Source organism: Microcebus murinus, chromosome 21 (genome assembly GCF_040939455.1).
Source record: "Microcebus murinus isolate Inina chromosome 21, M.murinus_Inina_mat1.0, whole genome shotgun sequence".
In the NCBI taxonomy this organism is placed as follows: Eukaryota; Metazoa; Chordata; class Mammalia; order Primates; family Cheirogaleidae; genus Microcebus; species Microcebus murinus.
The window spans coordinates 21779903-21785908 of record NC_134124.1 but is presented as its reverse complement, the minus strand read 5'-3'; the positions used below and the strand labels follow the sequence as shown (position 1 = coordinate 21785908).

At 39.4% G+C, this 6006-nt stretch overlaps 1 pseudogene; it reads right to left on the bottom strand.

Moving 5' to 3' along the window:
• Window positions 1-5189: 5189 nt before the first annotated feature.
• LOC142863399 (uncharacterized) lies at window positions 5190-5314 on the bottom strand (annotated as a pseudogene).
• Between the last annotated feature and the right edge of the window lie 692 nt (window positions 5315-6006).

The following is a 6006-nucleotide window of genomic DNA, read 5'->3' as shown; positions in this document are numbered from 1 at the left end:
CTTGCTTCCTTTATTGCTGTTTTTTAACTTTTTATTTTGAAATGATTTGAGATAGACAGCAATATTGCAACAATAGTACACAGAGTTCCTGTATTCACCATTTCTTCTAGTGTCAACAGCTAACACAACCATGGTATGTTTGTCAAAACTACGAAACTACCATCGGTGCTGGACTGTTAACTAAACTACAGACTTTATGTGGATTCCTGCTGTTCATTTTGAAAATTTAAAATTAAATGCTTTTAGAAAAACTTAGTAGAGTTTAAGTTGAAGCTGGAATTCCCCATTCTCTGTCTTCCCCATGAAACCAACTCACCAGGAGCAATTAGAGTTGTTTTTTTTTTTTTTTTTTTTTTTTTTTTTTGAGACAGAGTCTCGCTTTGTTGCCCAGGCTAGAGTGAGTGCCATGGCGTCAGCCTAGCCCACAGCAACCTCAAACTCCTGGGCTCAAGCAATCCTGCTGCCTCAGCCTCCCGAGTAGCTGGGACTACAGGCATGCGCCACCATGCCCGGCTAATTTTCTATATATATTAGTTGGCCAATTAATTTCTTTCTATTTATAGTAGAGACGGGGTCTCGCTTTTGCTCAGGCTGGTTTCGAACTCCTGACCTCGAGCAATCCGCCCGCCTCAGCCTCCCAGAGTGCTAGGATTACAGGCGTGAGCCACCGCGCCCGGCTCTAGAGTTGTTTATTGCTTTATTCTTCTAGATCAGTGCTGCCCCGTACAAATATAGTGGGAACTGCATGTATAATTTTGAATTTTTAACTAGCCACATTAAAAAAAGTAAAAAGAAATAGGTGAAATCAGTTTTGAGAATATATTTATTTAATTCCATACATCTAAAGAGTTGTCATTTCAACAGAGATAAATATAAAATTCATTAATGAGAGAGTTTATATTCTTCTGTTTATTGGTTTTGGGTTTTATTTTTGAGACAGAGTCTCACTCTGTTGCTGGGGCTAGAGTGCAGTGGCGTCAGCCTAGCTCACAGCAACCTCAAACTCCTGGGCTCAAGCAATCCTGCTGCCTCAGCCTCCTGAGTAGCTGGGACTACAGGCATGTGCCACCATACCAGGCTAATTTTTTCTACATATATTTTTAGTTGGCCAATTAATTTCTTTCTATTTTTAGTAGAGGCGGGATCTTGCTCTTGATTAGGCTGGTTTTGAACTCCTGACCTTGAGTGATCCGCCTGCCTCGGCCTCCCAGAGTGCTAAGATTACAGTCGTGAGCCACTGTGCCCGGCCTCTTTTGTTCATTGTAAGTCCTAAAAATTCAGTGTATATTTTACATTTATAGCACATCACAATTCTTTTGTTTTTATTTGTATAAAGGTATGGGACACAAGGGCAATTTTGTTACATGGGTATATGGTACAGTGGTGAAGTCAAGGCTTTTAATGTATTCAGCATCCAAATGATGTACATGGTACCCATTAAGTAATTTCTCATCCCCTGCCCCCTCCCCTGCCCCCACCCTTCCCAGTCTCCATTGTCTGTCATTCCACACTCTGCCACATTTTAAGTTCTTAATAACCACATGTGGCTAGTGGTATTAGCACAGTTGTAAGCCATTCTCTATTTTCTCTCTTTCTCTCTCTCCCTCTTATAACACACAGATACACCTTGTAACTTGCTTTTGTAACTTACTCTTTTTCACTGTTTGTAGAAGGTCCATGTCAGAATATTTGGGAGACTACCCTTTATTTAGACAGCTATGTATTATTAAATAGAACAAATGCGTGTATGCTATTAAACCATTTCTCTACAGACAGATATTTACATTCTTTTTCCATTTCAAATAAGGCTGCAAGGAACATCTATTTAACAAAAACTTATGTACATTTGTGTACTTTTCAAGGTATAGAGTTCTAGATATGGAATTGCTGTGTCAAAGGATATGATCCTGGTGGAAATATTATGACTATAAAACAATAATATATATTTTAAACAAATTGCCAATAAGTGCATAGCTAAATGTGTACTGTTTCAAAGCAATCATTTTATTAAGTCAGATTTTTAATCCAGCATGTACTTTTCACTAAAAACAATCTTTTTGCTTTTTGAAATTTGACTTAAGAACGAATTAAAGGTAAAAAAAAAACAAAAACAAACCTAAGCCAGTGACTCTTATGGGATATGTATATATATATATATATACATATATATATATATATATATTTTTTTTTTTTTTTTTGAGTCAGAGTCTCACTCTGTCGCCCTGGGTAGAATGGTCAGTGGTATCATCATAGCTCACTGCAACCTCAAACTCCTGGCTCAAGTGAGCACTAGGGTTACAGGAATGAGCCACTGTGCCTAGCCTACATACTGTATTCTTACAATAAAGTAAACTAGAGAAAAGAAAATGTTGCTAAGAAATCATAAGGAAGAGAAAATATATTTACTACCCTTTAAGTGGAAGTGGTTCATCATAAAGTTCTCCATCTTCGTCTTCATGTTAAGTAGGCTGAGGAGGAGGAGGAAGAGGAGGGTTGGTTTTGCTGTCTCAAGGGTGGCAGAGGCGGAAGAATTGGAGGAGGTGGCGGGGTTGGGAAAGGCAGGAGAGGCAGGCACACTCAGTGTAACTTTTATCGAAAAAAATTCACATATAAGAGGACCCATGCAGTTCAAAGCCATATTGTTCATGGGTCAACTGTAATGACCTGATGTATTTTCTACTTTGTAGAAAAACATGAGCTTCATAGTACAGCCCTTGTATGTTTATTAAAGCATTATTTCATAATCTTCCATCCTTCTAGATGCTTGGTGATGTTCCAGTTGCTTTCTTTTCTGTCTTCCCGGGATAAAGAAAAGGATGATTGTACTTAGGTTGTGAAATATATAGTATGTCATGTGAATATAAAAGCATTTCCATATTTGTAAGAATGCAGTTTTGGGACTTACTTTTGTTTTGTTAAAACATTTTTTTAATACATTATGTAAACAGTACATTGGTACAGTCTTCTTGTAAAATACTCAAACGATACATAGACATATAGCCTCAAACTGAAAGGCCCTCCTGCGTCAGCCTGCTTCCCTACCAGATAGGATATTCGGAATAGTTTGGTGGGTCCTTTCCCATAGAGATACATATGCATATATATGCGCATATATTTTCATTTCATTGTGCTGTTTTTTTTTTTTTCAAAATGGGTTCCTATAAAATAAGTGATTTGTGTGAATTTTTTTAATTTAATATTTTTGGAAATATTTCCACGTTAGAGTGTCCCAATAAAATGTTGACATTTTAATTAACATACAACATTAATAAGCAGAGTCAATACTTTTTAAAGCCACAGTGCCCACCACCAGCACAATGCCTGGATATGGGTTTTGATAGAACTCAGCATTTTACATAGTTGCTACCAACACAGGCAGCTCCTCTTGGTGTCCAGGTCCCGTGGTGGTCTTTGTTTGGGAGTGTGCAGAGTCCTTTAAAAAATTTCTCCAGCTGGGCGTGGTGGCTCAGTAATCCTAGCACTCTGGGAGGCTGAGGCAGGAGGATCACTCAAGGTCAGGAGTTCAAAAGCAGCCTGAACAAGAGCGAGACCCTGTCTCTACTAAAAATAAAAAGAAATTAATTGGCCAACTAAAAATATATAGAAAAATTTAGCCGAGCATGGTGGCACATGCCTGTAGTCCCAGCTACTCGGGAGGCTGAGCCAGCAGTAGGATCACTTGAGCCCAGGAGTTTGAGGTTGCTGTGAGCTAGGCTGAAACCCTGGTACAACCCTGGGCAACAGAGCGAGACTCTGTCTAAAAAAAAAATTTCCCTAATCTTCCTAGAACAGAAAGGGCTTAATGAAAAACAAGCAAACAAAACTTGCGCAATCATGTCTGGTAAGAGCCGATGCTATTAAATCTCTTTGACCCACTTATCTTCCCGAAAACAAAGATGGAGGAAATTTCTCCATTCACATGATGATTATGCAGCAGGGGACACTGATTAAGAGACAAAGTTTTAATCCCCAAACAAATCTGTGCTGTTGTCTTCAAGGTCTTTAGGCAGACAAAGCTCTTGATTTTGGTTCTGGGGATGGGAAGGCCCCATCGTCTCATAATTCCATAGGGAAATACTGTGCTTTACACGGGATAGGACCTTCTAGCTTTGTGAACACAACCTGGTCACACCGAGTTTCCTAACATCCTCTTCATACACACCTTCAAAAGCCCCATTAAAAAGTGGGCAAAATCCCAGCTACTTGGGAGGCTGAGGCAGGAGGATCCCTTGAGCCCAGGAGTTTGAGGTTGCTGTGAGCTAGGCTGACGCCACGGCACTCACTCTAGCCTGGGCAACAAAGCAAGACTCTGTCTCAAAAAAAAAAAAAGTGGGCAAAAGACACAAACAGAAGCTTTTCAAAAGAAGATAGACAAATGGCTAATCAACATATGAAAAAATAAATGTTCAACATCACTAATCTGGGAAATGCCAATCAAAACCACAGTGAGATATCACCTTGCTCCAGTCAGAATGGCTTTTATTAAAAAAGTCCAAAAGCAATAGATGCTGGTGTGGATGCAGAGAGAAAGGAACTCTCATACACTGTTGGTGGGAGTGCAGATTAGTACAGCCTCTGTGGAAAACAGTATGGAGATTCCTCAAAGAACTAAAAATTGACCTACCATTTGATCCAGCAATCCCACTACTGGCTATTTACCCAAAGGAAAAGAAGTCATTTTATCAAAAAGACACCTGCAGTTGAATGTTTATTGCAGCACAATTCACAATTGCAAAGATGTGGAATCAACCCAAGTGCCCATCAATTCATGAGTGGTTTAACAAAGTATGGTATATGTATAGTATAGAATACTACACAGCCATGAAGAAAGATGAATTAAGGCTGTTTGCAGCAATTTGAATGGAACCGGAGTCCATTATCTAAGTGAAGTGTTAAAGAATGGAAAAACAAACACTACATGTACTTGTTATTAAACTGGAGCGAGCCGATGAGTACACACGTGCACAGAGGGAAGTAAAACTCAGTAGAAATCAAACAGGGGGAGGGAAATGGAGGGCATGGGCAAAAACCTACCTAACAGGTTAGTGAACACTACCTGGGTGATGGACACACTTATAACCCTGATTTAAGCATAACAGAATGGATCTATGTAACTGAAAACGTTTGTACACCTATAATATTTTGAAATTAAAACAAAACACTGGAAGTCTTAATTGACACATTATTAGCATCTGAGAGGTGTATATAAATTGTACTGGGGCACAGAATGGCTCCACTTCAGTTTTCAATTAGCAATAATCACAGCTCGGATAAACCTCATTGGCTACGTACACTATTGCCACTCCGCAAAGCTAGTTTTTAAAGATGACAACTTGTTTTCCTAAACTTTCAAGGGCAGAGACTATAGACTTGTTTGTTTAGAATGTTCAATTCTTAGCATGGGGGACTCAATAAACGTTTATTGAAATAATGTTTGTTGCATGGCAAGAACACTGGATTGAGAGTAGTTAAACCCAGCTTTCACTTCTGCCTCTGCCCCACCCCGTGGTGGCTTTGATGGGTCCCGCACCCAATTCCTCTTTCTGGATCTCAGTTCATTCATCTATAAATTGATGATGTTAGCCCCAGGTAGTTTAAGGTCCCTTTCCTTATTAGCAATCTTTCTAGGCCTGGAGTATGACCTAAAATCAAGATCTTTGCTGAATCTTTAAAAATAGCCCAGCAGAAAACAAGTACTCTTCTAGTCCACTACTGACAACCTATAATCTGTTCAAATTAGAAAGTGGATCAAATCTAGCTAAAAGAGGGGCCGGCTGGAGAAATCTAATTTTCAAACCTACTTCCCTGTGTTCTTACATAAAGGTGTGGCAGAGAGATAGAGAATGGAATTCTGGGAGAAAGTCGTCATTGTATATAAAAATCTGTGGAGACAGAGTCACAGAGAGACCTGGAGGGAGAAGGGAGTCCTGTAAAAGAGAAGCTGGAAAACCTCTTTACTTTCTGGTGAGTACAGTCCTCTGCAAACGTGTGCCAAAGAGAAAACCA